Raw genomic sequence first — 18728 nt, forward strand, 5'->3', positions numbered from 1 at the left:
TTTCAGCCACATCCTCTTGGATTTTATGACTCTGGTTAAAATGCAACCATTAAATATTCATGTGCGAGGGCTTTCACCCGTGAAGCAGTTTCCCCCCTCTCTCTCTCAGTCACTCTCTCTCTCTCTCTCTCTCTCTCTCACTCCGAGCTTTAGAGAAAGTGAGAAACTTTTTGATTTTAACTGACAGGAGCTAAATATTAAAAAAAGACGCGTTGGGAGTTCAGCAAAGTGTAGACTACTTCTCTCCAATATCCTTCTCTGCCGATATGAGCCTCGCTTTCTTGGCTTTCATCCTCATTGTTCTTAAAAATCCTCACTTGCAGTGAGACTGTTATAGAGTGAAATTAACATGACAATACAAACTGTGGCGATTAATAAACACGAATACTCACGAGCAGAACAATGACGTTATGAAAATTGATGGTTGACAATCACTGCAAAGAGAATAGCATGGGTTTTTTTTTGTTTTTAGTCATCAAGCAAACATCACTCCGCATGCATCATGAACTATATATTGCTCATTAATTTTTCACTTGTTGTCTTGGCTGTTTATTATGCAAAACATTTCCTATCAGCAGCAAAAGTAATGACACAAATAATTCATACGTTGCCTCTTAGAACTCCTGGCAAGCTGAAATCTATAATATATAGCAACTCAAAGCGTCTCGGAAAGATTAAGGATGAAATTATGTCTTCAGGTGGAGACAGTAGCATAAATAAGGCTGAAATGTGATTTTGCTCCAGTAAACATTAGGGAAATTTTTGAGGCTTTATTTGGTTGGATGTGACTCGCACACAAATCACTGGATGCAACATTAAGGGCTTCTTCAAACAAGCCATGTTGTAGACAAATGAGGCAACTGCTCAGACGTGTGAGGCCTGTGCCCGGTCTTTGTGCTCAAGGTGGCTGAACACGTGTGACAACAACTCACGGCTGTAAGTTGATTCAACTGCCGAAAAATTCATGAGGGGTGGATGAAGCAGAACAAAACAAAAGGATTGTAGTGCGAGAGTATTGGAAGAAAAGTTAATTCATTCTCAACTAATCCTTTTTAGTGATTTGGAAGTAATTAAGTAACCCAAGGCTCAGTCCTTCTGCATCGCAAGGTCAAATCTTTTATAGGTACAACATTATTTTCCATTTTTATGCAGATGACTCCCTGATCTATTTCTTAGTTGATTCCAACAACACAGCACAATCGATAAAAATGCCATCCTGTCTTGCAGATGTAAAAAACTGGCACTCTCACAAACTTTCTTCAGTTAAACGCAGATAAATCAGAATCCATTATCCATTATGTACAGACCCCTCCAGCAAACACTTCTCGTGTCACTCAGGTTCTTTGTCCTGTTGCATCAAATCCCAGTGTAGAAATCTCGGTTTTATTTTTGACAATAAACTTAACTTTGATCAATGGGTGAAATCAGGCATTCAGTCAATCGTGCCGTTATCAACTACGTAACGTCTCAAAAAAAGAATCTGGAAATTGTCATTCACGCTAACTGCACAGCTAACTGAGCTAACTAGCTAACAGTGACTACAGTCATTATCAGTTACTCTGGCAATATGTTGTTAGGAGTATGAATTGAACTGTAGGACATGAACTGTACTGTTGTTTAATATTTACCTGTGATTTCTCCTGTTATTATGTCTTTGTAAAGCACTTTGTAACCTCTTTTTGCTTTATAAAAGTATAATTAGCATTATTTTTAATTAATGAGCGACTAATCTGATAATTTGGATGTTTATGTATAATACTGTGCCTGCTGCTACGATCAAGTGTACAGTCGATCCATATCTTCAGTATGGACAGCAGGAATATGAGAAGCATGCAGACGCGATCAGTCTTTCATCAGCCACCAGAAGTCTATCCTGCCTCAGCATGGAGCAGCTGATTGAGATGAATCAAAAAGAGTTTTTCTCTCTCCCGCACTAGTCTGAAAGAAGCCACTTGCCAGAAACAGTCGAGTCAAACTTTTCATCGCTGCTCATCGTTCCTCTTTGATCGCAGACAAATAAGAAAACAAAAAGTGGAGGACGGCTTGTGAAGCACGGAGGCTTTTCAGAGGCATTCTTCCACTCTTGGAAGACTGCCCACTCTTCTGAAAGAGGTTTTCTTCAAAGCGAACGGCGGTGACATTACCCATTCTCCTCCCAATTAAAATTTATTGAGAACATCCAGGAAACACTGCGCGGCTAATATCATCACAACTAGCTTGTCAAAAACAAACAAATACAGCAATCATAGGGACAAAAAAAAAGAGACAGGATTCCTTCCCCGGCCTTTTGAGTTCATAACCAGCATCTAATCCGCTGTAATGATTTACAATATGACAAGTCAGGCAAAATTTACTGTGACAGATTGAATGGGACCCAACATAAATATAATTACAGCTCACACGATCATCTCCACCTCCCTCCTCCACAGGAAGTGTCTGCCGACGCCACACAAAGAGGATGCAGGATGCGCAGCCTCCAGTGATTTGCTTTTTCAATTTGCTCCTCGAGATCAGCTGACGCCAAAAACATGACAAACAACAAAGCCACGAGGTATCAGGGATTCATCCGTGCTGGTGAATGAAGGTGTTCCTCGTGGGCAACTGTGGCACCAAAAACAGAGACGTGACATTTGACCTCAAACATCCAAGGTCAAGCGAAAACCACAGAGCAGCAGTGTGTCAGTGTGTGTGTGTGTGTGTGAGGGGGAGGTTTTCAACAGCTGCAGCTAATAATTGGAGAGAGAATTTGAGGATGGATGCTTTTGGAAAGGGCGGAAACGATAATCATTACAAGATTAATCTGCAACTAAAGTACGTTTTTAAGAAAAAGTGCCAGAAATGTGCTGGTGCTGACTTCTTAAATGTGAGCATTTGTGTTTTTTTAAGTCCTGCAGCCCTACTTTTGATTGTTGTTAAAAAATAAAGAGTAAGCTGGCAGAACAACATCATGTTATCAAGTCAAATTTGTCCCAAAAAGTCTTCAAAACAAGCGAACAAATCTGCAAGTGAAGTCAGAATATTTCCACCTTTTCCCTCAGGAGCGTCTGTCTCTTGACAATAGCAGGATTGAAGCTGGTTGCTGCACTAGAATCAAGAGCAGTTCGACTGTTTTAGAGTGATTTTTGATTTGTATTTGAAACAAGTTGCAATAAAGTTACTGCTCTGGCCGATTTTTTCGCTCATTTGAGGAAAAGTAGACTTAACAGACTTTAAGTGCAGCCTGAAATGACTTGATAGGAAGATCATCAGCACACATGCATGAAGAAAAACACTTATTTGCCACATCATTAGATACACGCTGCAATAAATTCTGCCTTTACAGACACTAATCTTCAGTTTTGATTGGCACTGTCAGAGAGGTATTAATTATTAACATGTTTATTATGTTCAGTTTGCAGTGGTAATGAACTGGACTGCATTATACTGAGAGGTGTTTCTAATAGTTTGTCATTTACATACACGAGAGGAGCACAACCTCTAATAATAATTAACAATGTATAATTATTACCTTTCTGACTGACAGTGTCAAGAAAAACGGAAAAATGTTGAACTTCTTAAGAATAAAATTCATGGCAGAGCTGTTGTGTTGTACAGGTGTACCTAATATAATGGCCAGTAAGTGTATATTGGAAGTAAAGGGGTAATAATAAGGATGCACACCTGAAAATGCATATCACATGGCCATTCACGTACTCGGGCATGTAAACAGGAAGTAGATTGTATATGCTGAGCTGGTTGCTTATTTACAGAATATACTATGAACATTTTTTACTTCTAAGGACTCTTTAATATTACCTACTCACTTCCTTTTATACTTTTAGTTACTGTTATATATGTTACAGGTACCAGGGCCGATACCAAGGACAAAAATTATACAATATGTCATAACACACAGTCCAAGTTCATATTTGCCAATGATGCTAAACATGCTGATAAGACCCGATTAGTGGGTGAATGTGAGTATCTGCACCATCGTTTCCATAATTCACAGTTTCTGCCCATCCAGACGTCAACAGAGACCTGAAACGCAGTTCACGTGCGAACAAAAGACCAAACTTCATAGAGAAAAGCGCCGTTTTAAGAAATACCCTTGTACAGTCCGACGGGGCCGAATTCTCCGAAAGAACCCACTGTGCCCCCCTCCACTCCCCCCCCAAGCCAGCCCAGATTAGGTTTCACATTCCTACCTCACAAATAACACACACACACACACACACACACACACACACACGAGAGAGGGAGAGAGAGAGGTTGAACAAGACACAGACATTTTAGTCGAGACACTTCTGACCTCAGACTATTTCATCTCACTGACTGTTTACACCAGAAGTCAAGCACAAGGATATCTCCTCTCTTGTTCTCAGTCCAAGAAAAGATGTGGAGGGATCGACCCCTCCACACCCCACCTCCATCATCCCCCCCTTCCCCATCACCCTTCATGCTAATGTAACACACATTAGTGAAACCAGCCGCGCTCTGTGTATGCCCATGGTGACACGAAGGATGCTGGGCCCTCGGGTGAGCCATCTCCTCCCTCTCCCTCGCTCCTTCTCCCTCTCTCTGCATGCCAGGCACATCACGGGCGCAGCCTCACACCACAGCGTCTGTGACTCAAACATGCCCTCCTTTTAGAGCAGATGGTCAAAAATAGCGGCCGCCGTCAACATTTTTGTAAGCCGTGGGACCCGTTGGGCCACGCGACGGTTGCCAAGAAGGAGTAGGGGTGCAATGTATGTGTGTGTAAAAATAATCTGGTCAGTTACAGCCTCTCTCTGTTTGATACTGACAAAGTGAGAACACCCTGTTGTTAGCAAAAAAAAAAAAAAAAAGCTTATGCAATCTGCACCTATAAATAGCAGCGTGAAGTGTGTGTCTGCATATGTGTCTCGCTGTGTGTTTACATCCAGAAAAAACACTTCCCAATTAATTAGCATTCATCGGCAGCAGTAGTTGTTATGATATCTGTGATTACTATTAGTGTGTGAAACAATCTCGTGTTCGTTTCCCGAAGAGGACTGGACGGCTCGCCGGCCACCGGACGAGGGGATGTAAGGAAACAGACGTGTTTACAGGGGAGCTATTTATAGTCGGCGATGGGACGGCGTCACACGTGGAGATGTTTTTGGTCACCTACATACTGCGCCGATACACAAACACACTTTTTATGCCCGGTGAGCCCTGTTGTTGACCCCTTGAACCCTGGAGATGCCAAATATTGTGTTCATATCAAATGTGGCTACTCAGAAATGCTCTTATTTGACATGTCGACTGGATAATACACGTTCTAAGACACATTTAATGAAAAACAACATTGTACTAGTGTTGCTAAATGTAGTGCTAAAAAATATCTGAGTCAATATTGTGATACACGATAAACATCTCAATACTCTGAAATCTCCTCAAACGCACTTTTAAATGAGTACAAAATGAGATATCATGATATTTTTCACCAAATACCACCATCGATATTGCGACAATATTGTAGGGATCGCAATCACACTCACAACATATTAACACAATGAGATTTTTGATAAATAATCATTAGTAATGTGGATATAATGATTAAGTTTGGGTAAAGGCAAGTCTTAGAACAAGTAGAACAGTCTGGTTATACTATAAATGAATCACTTCACATTAATGCAGCCATTAAAACCAGGAAAAGACGACGCTTGTGCCAAATCACGATAACAATATATTATCAATATGTTAGAAAGTGTCAGTACTTTGTTACTTTTTGGATACCACTTGTTTAAAAATGATCAACATAAGTGGTTTCATGTTCAGTGACTTTTTCTCTACCAATATTATCCTATAATGTGAGTCGTAGGATGTTTTTTTCTTTCTATCGTGGTCTTGAAAGAGGTATCGTGTGTCATTTTTTTAAACAAGTGTCCTATAGAAGTTTAATACTCTGATATCATGACTTTGTACACAATCTGAAATCCTCTGTATGTCCAAGAGATGCCGACTGGACTGATACTGGATATTTTGGGCTGATGCCGATATTAGGGAGTTAAAAACTCAGATACAGATGTATTGTCCGATACTATATACTAATATACACAGAATTTATACAGTGATCCCTCAAATGTGGTTATCAAACACTCAAACACAACTATCCCAAGAATCTTTTTCTGCATTATGTTCTGTAAAAAATAAAAGTTTCATATCGGCACATATCGGACAAGATCTACGACAATACCACTACATCTGTCATGCGCCGATATCAGATATATCAGTCGTGCTGTAATGCCAACACACAGCCCATGTGTGTAAATGAATGCACAGACCAGCTTGTTCCTGGAATCTAACAACCATGTTGATGTTCTGTGTAAATCGCTTTTCTCAACCCTATTGATTTTCCTCTCTTACTTCAATATCTCATGTATCTGCCTTGGCACTACAGTTCCCATCATGCTCTAGGAGAAGTAAACAGGAAGTATTGTGTTGCCACGGAGATACCGAGTTAGCTGCAGGCTTTTTGGCGCCTGTATCTGTTTATATTGTGGCAAATTGCACCATGAAAAGTCATGCCTGCCTTAGCAACTAGCACTTCCTGTTTACACCGAAGAGAACAATCACCTGCATCACTCTGACACTGAGGAAAGCGTCTAATCCTGAGGATTACGAGGCAAAAACTGAGGTTCAAGGTTCAATTTATGGAAGTTAAAGTGCTCCCATCCTCATCAACCAAAGCTGATTACAAAACATAAGGAATACAAACAATTAAGACCACAAATCTGAAGCCGTGGCCATTTTTCTAAACAGATTTATGGGCCTTTATCCAAAGGACACACTGACGTCACCGGAAAGAATAAGACACAGAACAGAGGTGTGCGATTTCTGACCTAAACTGCATCAATCGGATGCTAAGGGTTAACGTGTTCCACCCTCTCCAGCGCTGAGACGCCTGTCATGGTCTTCTCTCACTGCCAACAGCTGTCACGTTAGTGTATCGGTTCTGGTCTGTGATGCATGCCTTGCACCTGGGTAAGCGACCGCACACAGACACCGTGTTAGAGCGAGGGTGCAGCGCGCAGGCTGACACACAGGCGAGGCTGGTGGGTGTGGTGCTACCGATGTCTGCGCTTCATCATCAGTCGGACTGTTTTGTTTGTACAGGGAAGGAAAAAAAGGGACGAAATCTGATCAAATCAACGCTTCTGTTAAAGCTCGACTGGTGAGAGAGAAATCTGAACTTCTGACCAACAGGATTTGCAGCTTTTCTCTGTTTTTATTCTTTCAAACTGAACATCTTTGGGGCTGAAGACGTCGCCTTTGGCTCTGAAGGCAATTTCACACTATTTATTGATATTTTACAGGCAGCAAATAATCAAAAAACTGTCGACAGACTAAAGTATCCTGCAGATTTTTTTTGATGAATCATTGCTGCTCTGAAGAGGAGAGTTTGTATTACACTCCTATGTTTGTATTTGTCAGCGAGGGGACCACACCAGCACTAAAACTGAATGTGAGGTCCAAATGAAGGGATACTTTTTCTCCCTGAAAACCAATTTTCTTAATCAGCTTCTTCCACTTAGCGATACTGACGTTTAGTTATTTGCAAATAAAGTGTTTTGTAGCTGTTTTTGTTTTTCAGTCTTCTCGTGGCTTTAAAGTCGGTGAAAAAAAATGCCCCATTATTAATGCCCAGAACCCGATGTGACGTCTTCAAGTACACAAACAACCCTGAATCCAAACACACATTCAGTGTTCAGTTATATAAAACAGAGGAAAGCAGCAAATTGTCACATTTCAGAGGCTGAAACAGAAAATCTGATGACAGTTGTTGGGTTGTTTTTCCTCTGCCGTGTCAATCAAATGGGATCAGCTCACAAGCACGAGTCCTGACGGAGAAGATTTATGAGTTTATGAGTGTTAAACTGTTATTAAGGCGTAACTAAGAACATACCAGCTCCAGTTTTTAAGCACTGTAAAAAAAGAGACAGGGTTTGCACAGCTCCAAGAGTCAAATTCAAGCACTTTTCAAGCACTTTCAAGAAACCTAACCTCAAAATGTCCAGACTTCTGTAGTCATTATCATCACATCTAGATTGTCGATTGCTACTATAAATGAAATAGTGAACAATTAACAAAATTCCTTCATGGCACGTGTCCACAGAGGACTCACGATGCTCCCCACCTTTAGACAGCTCGATCAGCGCAGGCTACACCCTCCGACAACCACGCCAACGCTCACGGGCTGCACCTGATTGGACGAACAGGCCAACATGGCAGTTTGGAAACTGTCTCCTACTTTTCTAAAGACATTTTAGGTGAGAAATAGAGTAAGCCATGTAGTTGCTGAATCACTCTTTGTTTTAACTTGACAATGGTTGTTTTTTTTTTTCTTTTTTCAGGAGTTTCCAGAGGCGGCGAGTTGTGCCTGAGGCCAGTGATTTGCATAAAGTAGCCTAGACTTCAACTTTATGTGAATGAGGAGCGGGCAACACGACACCCTGTCGCTGGAAATGCAACGCAAAAAGAAAGAAAGACCAGATTGTGTTCAAAATCAAGCATTTTCCAAACTTTCAAGACTTTGTACGAACCCTGAAAAAAATAAAGAAACGCCATCCTTCGGGATCGAAGCCTGTGGGATGATAAAAGCCCTCTTCGCTTCGGGTCACCTCAAGCTTCGTCACGGCGACTATGCAAAAGGAAAACAGGTGAAATGCAAAACAATATTTGAATGGGAGCCTCTTGTGTGTCGCCATACGGACGAGAAGCTGCGCAACATGTCGGGGATTTTATCCGCTCGTGTTTTACATCTCGATTGCAAACTTGAAAGCGTGTGGTATTTGTGCGTGGGGGGGGGGGGGGGGGGGAGGTGGCGGCTGGTGTTGCTGGGGAAGGAGAGATTACCCTCAGACCTTTTCTTTGAGAGCGAGACAGAGGATGGAGGGGGGGAAGGACGTTCCCTGTGTATTAGTAAATCCCAGTTAATTTTCCCTGTCAGAGAACAATGAGATATGGACCCCCGCGGGCTCTGTTGAATGTAATTCCACCACTTGCTCGGAATCACCTTCATTACTCATCAGAGGTGTGGATCTCTCTCTCTCCCTCTCCTACACTCTCATACCAGACGCTGGGATGCTTTAACAGAGCCCCTCAGGAGTCTTTTCCAGCGCCAATTTTGTTTTTGATAGCAAGATTACAGCTTTTTGAGACGTTTTTCAAATATCTGAGAGCAGCTGCCGGTTTCTCAGTTTACGCTGGAATTTTAAGGGGGGAAACACGTGTGCCGCAACCCGCAAGACTCGACAACCCCTTCAAGGTTCCCGAGGTCGGACCTTGTTTAATTCATAGAAGATGAGACTCTGGAGGAGCCGGATGTTATTCATGATTCAGAGGCTTTCGTTTACACTTAACGCCGTGACATCATCTGCGTGTGTTTTTCACAGCATGTCGCATTCAACATGCATGAGCCCGCGACTGCTAGAGGCCTCAAAAGCTCCAATTATAACCATCGTGGGTTAAGACTTGCAGGTCGGATTTAGGTGTTTTTTTCTCATCATGCTCGCTTGTTTGAGTAAGTAGTAAGTAGTTTGTGTAAGCAACGTATTTTAATTCCATTTTGATTTCATTATTCACTTCCATACCGTCCAGATCTTGAGGAAACCTGACACCAACATAACTAATGATTTATTAACAGTTCAGAAACCCACTGACAAAGAAGAGCAACATTTAGAAGCTGGAGCCAGAGATGAACAGCTAAAGCTAAAAAATGATTCTCTGTTTTCTTGAATAATCGACGTATTGTTTCAGGGCACCCATATCTTCCAGGGCTGCAGGGTGTGACTGGTTTGGTCACACACGCGCCCAGAAGTCTGTCAGGTGCAACTAAAAATGATCCTTGGTTGCACCGGTGCAACATATTTGATGTTCTCGCATTTTCTTGTTGCGTGTGCTGTCGAGAAACATTTATCAGGTCATTATTTCCGTTTACAATCGGGCACACCTAAACTATGTAGGCGCACCACTGCAACCAGAGCATAAAGTCAGTCTGATCTTCTGGATCTGTCATTTCTTTAAGCACATACACCAACAGTTGCTGGTTCATGTGTCTGAAATGGGTAGACGTCATGCCTTTCTTTGTCATGCATGATAGTACACTGAATATATTTAGGTTTTGGACTGTGGGTCGGACAAATAAAGGCATTTAGCGACGTCAGCGTGGGATGTGGGAAATTGCAACGAGCATATTTTGCTTTGTTTTTCTTGCATTTTGGAGACAAATGGACAAATCATGCAAATAATCATTAGCTGTGGCCCTGAAAATCCTGCACATAATTGATATTATAAATAAAGAGGGAATTTTCCTGGTGCACCATGCGGCCGTGGGATCAAGCCAAAAATACAGCATTAACAACTATTAATCACAAGATGTGCTTTTTCTGTTCCGGCTAACTTCCCCTTCCAGCAAGGCTGCAGCTGTAAGAGGAGGCAGGCCTATTGTTCAGACTAACAAGGGGCGCAGAGGTCACTTGCATTTTCACAAGAGCTTTGCCAGAGGGGCTGGGGAAGAAGCCGGCACACTAGTCTGTTTGGTATGGATCTACACTAAAGCTTTCTCTATAAAGTCACATCATTCCCAGTCTATTATAGAGGGGGATAGATTAGATTAAGTGAGATTATGCAGAGAGGGGCTCCCTAAAAAGAGCAAAAATAACACACTCAGTACTTAGCAGGCGAGTCAACAGTGGGATTAAGCCAAAAGGACACGTTCAAATCCAATGCTAATATGCACAATGGTCATCCTTCTCAACTTTTAAGTGCTCGCAAATGTTGTTGCTTCCCGTTTCGCAAACACATTTTTCCGAGCTGTCATAAAAATCCGACTTTTATTGTCATATTCTGGTCACGAAGCTGAAATGAATCTACAAATTGACAAATCTCAAAACCACCAAATAAGGGCTATTTTTCTTCCCTCCGTCAAACTGTCATCCCCGTCTTCCCTCCCCTCTCGCCCTCTCGCCCTCTCTGTGCGTACAGTTTGTACAATAACAACTCCTATCACCAGTGCAACCGAAAATATGCACAAAGTGGTTGCACACTCTAACATGATTAAATGATGTGTGGTCTGGCGTCACTCCCAGCACCTCTCCCATCCCTCGCTCTGCTCTGTATCTCCCCTCTGCACGAAACGCAAACACACACACACACGGATTCCCTTTCCCTGAGCCGTGTTTTGAAAATAGACGCTTCGTATTAACAGTCAACAGTCAGGCTGACAGGTACAGTCTGACCATCCTCTGCGTCATGAAACCCCTCTGTGGGCATCGGCAACACGTGTTGCTGCGGCGAGCGTGTCACCGAAGGCGGAGCGTCGCGCAAATCGGCGCGGACACACACACATGAGGAATGCGGGATAACACATGTGGGAAGAATACGGAGGTGTGATGGAGAGAAAATGCTTATGGGGGAAGTATTCAGATCCCCTACTGCAGAGAAACTAGCAAAACCACAGTGTGATGATGCTGCTGTGTGTGTTTGTGTGACAACTGGTTGCAAGTTGCATCATTTTAAGGGTTCACAAGCTCACCACAGAAGTTCTCCAACTCCTAAAAGTCAGATGGAAAGAGCCAAAAAAAAATCCCTCACACTGTCGATCTGCTGTAACCGCTTTATAAACAGAGATTTCGGTGAACTTTTACCAACTTCGGGTAAAAAGATCACCAGGACAACTTTGACCTGATGAAGGTCTACAACTTTATCGTTTTATTCTGGGTTTTGGATCTGATTGGTTACACGCATCAAGTAACAGCCTCTCAAAACATAATAATCTGAATCTGCAAAGTAACCACAAACTAAAGTGATCAAATAAATGTGGACATATGGATATATACAGTAAAGTAACAGAAAATGGAAATACTTACTCAAAATTGCACTTGAGTAAACTGTACCTTGTCACATTACATCAATTTTTACTCTAAATATTGATGCTACACTGATGTACACTGTTTACAAATATCTGTTATCGGCCTTCTGACTACTAATAAAGGGTATCGTATCGTATCGTATCGTATCATATCGTATTGTATTGTATCATAGTGGCAATGAAAAACTCATATCATGTATAATATCATATCCTACTGTCGAAATGAAAGGCACCTGCACACTAAATAGTAGTAACATTTGCTGGTTCAAGCTTCTTAAATGTGAGGATTTGCTGCTTTACTTTGTCTTTTATGAAGAATCTTTCACTTTTGGACTGTTTTTGGGCGAAAGAAGCGATTTGAACACGTCGCTTTTGAGCATTTTTCCCAGTTTGCGAACATTTTGTAAGCAATTAATCACGAAAACAATCTGCATATTATTCGATAATGATGATAATCGTTAGTTGCAGCACTAGCTTGTGGGACTTTTTGGTTCTTCCACGAACCCAAAAAGATTGGGAACACTGATTTTGCAGGAGAGCTGCAACAATAGGCAGGTTCCAGCTTCTTAAATGTGAGGAAAGAAGCAATTTAAAGATGTCACTTTATGCATTTCTCAGTGTTTTTACATTTTTTAGACTACTAATCGATTAAGCACGAAAATAGTGGTTAGTTGCAGCCACAGTGTGCGGGATCCTTTGGTTCGTTCACGAGCCAAGAGGGGAGAGAAACACTGGGTTACTTTCATCTGCAAGGTAACGAGTGACTATAGCTGTAAAACTAATAGTAGCTAGCTTTCTTTGATATGCAGTCGTGTTAGGCTTAAAATCTACTCAAAGTCGTTGAGTCAACTTGCTTACTTTTGGGTTTTGGACTGTTAATTGGACAAAAGAAGCTATTTTTTCACAGTTCTTTGACATTTTATACTCTTAATCGATTAACTGTTCGTTTCAGCCACAGTGTGAGGCATGTTTGTGGTTCCTTCATAAGCCAACACTGATTTAATCTCAAACAATGCAACTTATTCAACAAAATTATCATCAGTTCTTTTATGTTAAAACTTCATCTGGGAAGTAGCTCGTGACTGTATGTGTAAAACAGATGCAGCGAGAGTTAAAAGCCACAGTATTTCCCTCTGGAGCGTTGTGGAGCTCGGGTTAAAATCTACTCAAAGCGCTTGAGTAAACATACTTAAGTTACTTCCCACCGCTCCTAAACAATCTCACCGCCGCAGATATGGCAGCATCAAAATAATCCTTTATGATGTTTTATCTGCTCGCGAGTGGTCTAATAACAGGATTATTAAAAACCAAGTGCTGTTTGACACTAAAACTAAACCTCATGATGAAGCTACTCCGGCTGCCCGGTGACACACTTTTCAGCCCGGCGCTCTCCTCACTCATTGAAAATAGCCATGCAGGGTGATTCATCCCAGCAGTTTATTCTCTCCAGCAAAGACAACACAAAAGGGACCTTGAGCGAAACCTACACAAGCCTCCCACAGGCTCTGACCGCGGAGGAAGAGCAGTCGCCCGCTCGCCTTTTTTCCCTGTTAGAGTGCTTCAGCTCGCCGCAAGTGGAATTCCCAAATCGAATCAATAACATTATGACATTATACACCGTCTAACAGCCATGTTTACCAGATGCTTAAGCACACATTGTTGGTAGAAAGAGGGCTGGGAGAGGGTTTGGGTATGAAACGAGTTGTGTTTTTTTTAGGGGAGCATCAGATGCAGCACACAGTCTCTCACACTCTCCTCGCAGGCTGGCCGGCAGCACTACGGCTGGAGGTAATGAGGCCTCTTGTGTGTCCTCTCTGATCTGAGAGTTGAATTATTTCCCATGTGGCACGGCCATTTCCAGCTTCCGCCTTTCCTCTCACCTCCTCGGGTGGGTGGAGAGGCGAGAGCGAAAAACTCCCACCACCCCTGCGCTTGAAAAAAACGTGTTGCCATTGTCAATCCACAGAGCCACACAACACACACACACACACACAGACCTCAAGCTGGCAAAAACAGATTGTGATTCGATTTAAAAATAAGCATTTTTTTTTTGCATTTATTTTTAGATTTTGCTCACTAATCTGTGCCAGAAGCCTTTAACAGTCTTATCCTGCCTCTTTCACTGTGTGCTGACGCTTTCTCAGTTAATAAATGGTCTACTCCAGCGCCCAGACACACGTGCTGGGCTGCAGATCTCTGTTTCAATGTGTCTTTTGTTTGACGGCTGGTGTTTCAACATCCTCAACTTGAATAGAAGAAGGTCAGCCTGGTGGGGTCTGCCCCATGGTTATTCAGGAGCCCAACCTGGGGGCCCCACAGTGGTGGGGTGACTGGGAAGGAGGGAGTGGAGAGGAGGGGAGGGGACGGAAAGCCTCCTCCTTCGTCTGACGAGGCTGGAAGTTTGAAGTTTTGTCGTGCACAAGCAGAGCTTAATCAGCGTTTAATCAGATTGAAAGGTGGCCCATGCAGGGACTTGAGCGGAAAGCAATCAAAGGACCAGGTGCGTAAAAAGATGACATCCTCATCAAGGCTGCGTCTGAGAGTTTTTTCAGCTCAACAGAAATGTAAACAAAGCAACCTGCATCACCGCAAAGGATTAAAGGGGCGCTACGTAGTTTTGGAGAAGAAATCCAAACTCAGAATTTTACTATTTACAAGATAACGAGGTGATAACACAAACTTTTCTCCCATAGCTGAATCTCTCAGAGGAAAATAACGTCCCCAGAGCACAGTGTGAATGTAGAAAGGTGGCAGGGTCCGCCACATACAAACAAAGTAAAACAGTATGAAACTGTGCTGTCCTGTCAGTTTGTTTGCGTCATGAAAACAAAGACAGTCAGCGAAGATCTTTCAACCTTCTTTCCCAAATCTACACGGTGCACCTTTAACACGACCCTCCTCGCCGGGTCCAGGATGGACTCGGATGCTGCGGCAGCCCCAAGCAGACCGCAAGGGGGGGGGGGTGAACTTTTTCGGCAACAACAACATAACAAAAACAGGAAGAGATCTCCTGCACGTCTCACCACACAAAAAGGCGAGAAACATCTGCACGTGCTCCCAAAAACTGGGCTTTTTTCGGCTGCAGATGGAAGCAGAATGAGGGGCACGCTCTCTCCCTCTCTTTCACTGACAAAAGGTTAGGAAGCAGATCATGGGGCAGAGTCTAGCTTACTTTTTCCACTTGGCCATGCTTTTTTTTTCTGCCTCTTGGACAGATGTACAGCAAGTGGGAGCCCAGTTTCTATATGAGAGGAGGAGGAGGGCCCCCCATTCAATCCCAACTGGTTCCACATCCAAGACACCAGGAATTTTGGGGAGTCAACTTGTTAAACCCCCTTTTATAAATCACAAATTACCCACAGCAGCTGGATAACTCCAGGCTTGGACCACAAATACACTGATATTTAGACAGCACGCACACGTGCTGCTGCTAACAAAGTTCACAAATGAGCCTTTAACGTGACATTTGAGTGGAGAACCCGCTGCAGCCTCTGCGCGGATCCCCCCTCGCAGCGCCGTTACAGCCACATTAGACAAACCATGTGCTTTGTGCACATCGCAAGCCAAAAGGTAAAAAAAAAAAAAAGAGAAAAAGCAGAGATCCTCCACACACACACTCACACACACACATGCACAAAACAGCGCGGGCATGATTCATTCTGCAAAGCAACAAAAAAAAAAACGCACACAGGCTGCCACAATGTAGCCTCCGAGCCCCGACGCTTTGGAGATCAACGCGGCATCTGTTACCAACGAAATGCACAACCTGCCTCTCAGCCCCGCCGGTTCAGTCCCGACGGCGCACACATAGTAAATAAAAAAAAAAAAAAAAAAGCTGCGGTGGATTATTACAGGCAGCGACGTGCTCCTCAGCGCCGGTTCAAGTGGTCACTCTATTGTTGAGAAACAATCTGAGCCAAAAGTGGAAACAAAACCTTTCCTCCCCCCTTCTCTATCGCAGCAGCAGCAGCAGCAGCAGCAGCAGCGACACACTGGGAATAAAAGCAGCGTTTTTTGTGTTTTTGTTGGTAAGTTTGCAGTTACTCACCGGGTTATTACGCGGAGAAAGTCCTCGGTTAATATTCGTGCTCTTGTTTTTAAATATCTTCCCCCCTCACGGCCACTGAGAATGGGCTCAACGTCAGTGGGTGAGTAACTGAATAGACTCGGAGAGAGCGCAGTAAGTTGAAGTGTCAAATTACATTGGCTATTCTATTACCAAAGGGACCCATGCTCGGTGGCTGCTGACAAAATGTGTCGCGGATTTTTACGCGGAGACGCCGTGAGGAGGGGGAGCGGCCGGAGAGGAGCCAGGAGCCGGAGAGGAGCCGGAGAGGAGCTGGAGAGGAGCTGGAGCCGGAGCAGGACTGTCGCTCAGCAGCCATCTGGTCCACTGGATCTGCTGGAGCTGGAGGGAGACGCTCCGAGAGGAGCTGCCGTCCCGGCTCTAACGCGCTGTGCACCCGCAGTCCTGATTTTTGGGGGGATTTTTTAAAAGGGAGCATTATTGATAAATAGTTCCACATATTAAAATGGAAACTGGGCATGCTGGGTGTTGTATTTCCTATCTCTTTACTGATTACGTTAATTTATTGCAATGTAAAATGAATTGTTTAACATAATGGCAACTCATAACGTAACACTGACGGATAAATGGTTGTTTAGTACAGCTTAATAGTAATACTAGTGGGCAGGCGAGTAGTAATAATAGATATATGAATATAATTTTTTTTTCAAATGTGAAAAATAATATAAAAAAATATAAATATACATAAAAAATACTGGAAATATTTGTTTTAAATGCCACAAAAATGTAAATAAAACAGTAAAATGGTATTATAATAATAATGATAATAGATCAAAATAATACGATTTTTTAAAATAATTTAAAATATGATATGCAGTAAAATAATAATAATATATAATAATAGTAATAGATAAAAAATTAAAAATAAAAATGCAACAAAAATGAAAATAATAATAATAATAATAATTATATATAGAATAATAGATTAAAAAAACAAAGAATAAAAAAATACTTTAAAGTGAAATGATATTGTAAAAATGATAAAAAAAATTAAATTATAACAATAAATGTGTCGTTAAATTAACAGAAATACTACAAAACAACATATATAACAATACAATAAATACTGACATTAATAACATATTAAAGTGATAATAGCAATAAATGACACCATTGAAATTAACATTGATTACAATATGTTTATACAATATCAATGTAATATCTGAATATATTAATTTAAAACTAAAAAATAATTGTCAATAGTTGTGTAATAAGCAACAACAAACACGCGGCAGTGACTGACGCATACACTCTGTGGTCCCTGCTCCTCCTCCTCCTCCTCTCCTCCTCTCCTCCTCCGTGTTTTGCAGGTCGCCGCTCTCTGATGGAAAGCTCTGAATAACAAAGACATGTTTGAGAGCAGCAGCGGCATCAGCAGCAGCAGCAGCAGCAGTCTGGGCTGAGCGCTGACGTCAAGGAGCCATGACTGTGCCAAGCAGCATCCAGACTCCAGTCCACACACACACACACACACACACACACACACACACACACACACACGCACTGACCTGCTGCTGCCACTGTGGCCTGTTTGGAGGCACCCCCATGTCAAAAGTTAGAAACACACCACCCTCAGAGCTGTGATTGACTCTTCAAACTGGAGCTGTGATTAGAGTCAGAGTGGTGTTTTTTTTTTTCCCCTCTCTCTCTCTCTCTCTCTCTCTCTCTCTCTCTCAAAATACTGTTTTAGCAGAAGTCACCACACAAACTGAGTCCCCTGCTTTCTGGCCTGTGTATCTACCCAGCTGTCTAAGTTAGGGGGAGGGATGTTAGGCTGGAACAATAGGCGCCATTTGTCCTGCTAAAAGGTGACAGGAAGCATTGATTTCAGCCTGTTCCAGGCTTGTAAGCCATCCCTGAATTGGCTAATGTGAACATTTCCCTCTAACGGAGATTGGAAAATCTGAGCTAATTGCAATTCGCAGTGGTTTGCAGGATCAGGATGCAGGCGCTTACTTTTGATCCCAAAGCGACATGCATTTTTATTGCTACTATATTTAAAGTAGGAAACAAAACACAAACTGGCAAACAGACAAAAAATAAAGTCAAAATGCTAATTATTTGGTTTGATTAAAGCCAGTCTAACAAGCTTAAAAAAATATATGTTTAAGCTGCTTAACAGTCTATGAGAGTAAGTGCATTAGTTACATCAAAAACTGAACAGCCCCATTAAAATATGTTATAAATATTATAATAGTCTAATTACTTCTAATACTTGAAGGGGCACAACTCAGAAATTTAATATTTACAATATTAATGAATTAGTAATACACACTGAGACATTTTTTTTCCCATTCTTCCCCAAAACTACATAGTGCACCTTTAAAGTTATTCTTTTTAAACGCAAAAACCTTTCTGAGTATGCGGCAAAGTGTTAAAGGAGACATATTATGCTCATTTTCAGGTTCATGATTTTATTTCGGGTCCCTGCTAGAATATGTCTATATGCTTTAGTGCTCAAAAAACACTTCAGTTTTCTCATACTGTCCAGTGCTGCAGCCACGTACTCCTTCTCTGTCTGAGACGCTCTGTTTTAGCTCCTGTCTCTTTAAGGCCGCCCCTCCTGAATACCCAGTCTCCTCTGATTGGTCAGCTCACACACACCTGAGCCAGCAACGCTCACCGGGTCTCCACTCGACTTGGCCACATTTTTAGCTTCCAGGTAGCTTTCCTTCTACGGTGAATACAAGCATATATTATACAAATGTGTGACATGGCAACGTTGTGTGATGTCACAAAGTCACGGATTTAAAGGTGGGGCTA

General features: G+C 42.2%; 1 protein-coding gene across 1 annotated transcript in view; it reads right to left on the reverse strand.

Annotated features, from left to right (window-relative positions):
* LOC141015835 (zinc finger MIZ domain-containing protein 1-like) overlaps positions 1–16018 on the reverse strand; it is a 125821-nt gene extending 109803 nt beyond the window's left edge. The window contains exon 1 of the mRNA XM_073490047.1: positions 15927–16018. The gene's annotated coding sequence lies outside the window, so the exon portion shown is untranslated. The remainder of the gene's footprint in view (positions 1–15926) is intronic.
* Between the last annotated feature and the right edge of the window lie 2710 nt (positions 16019–18728).

This window comes from Pagrus major, chromosome 20 (genome assembly GCF_040436345.1).
Source record: "Pagrus major chromosome 20, Pma_NU_1.0".
Classification (NCBI taxonomy): Eukaryota; Metazoa; Chordata; class Actinopteri; order Spariformes; family Sparidae; genus Pagrus; species Pagrus major.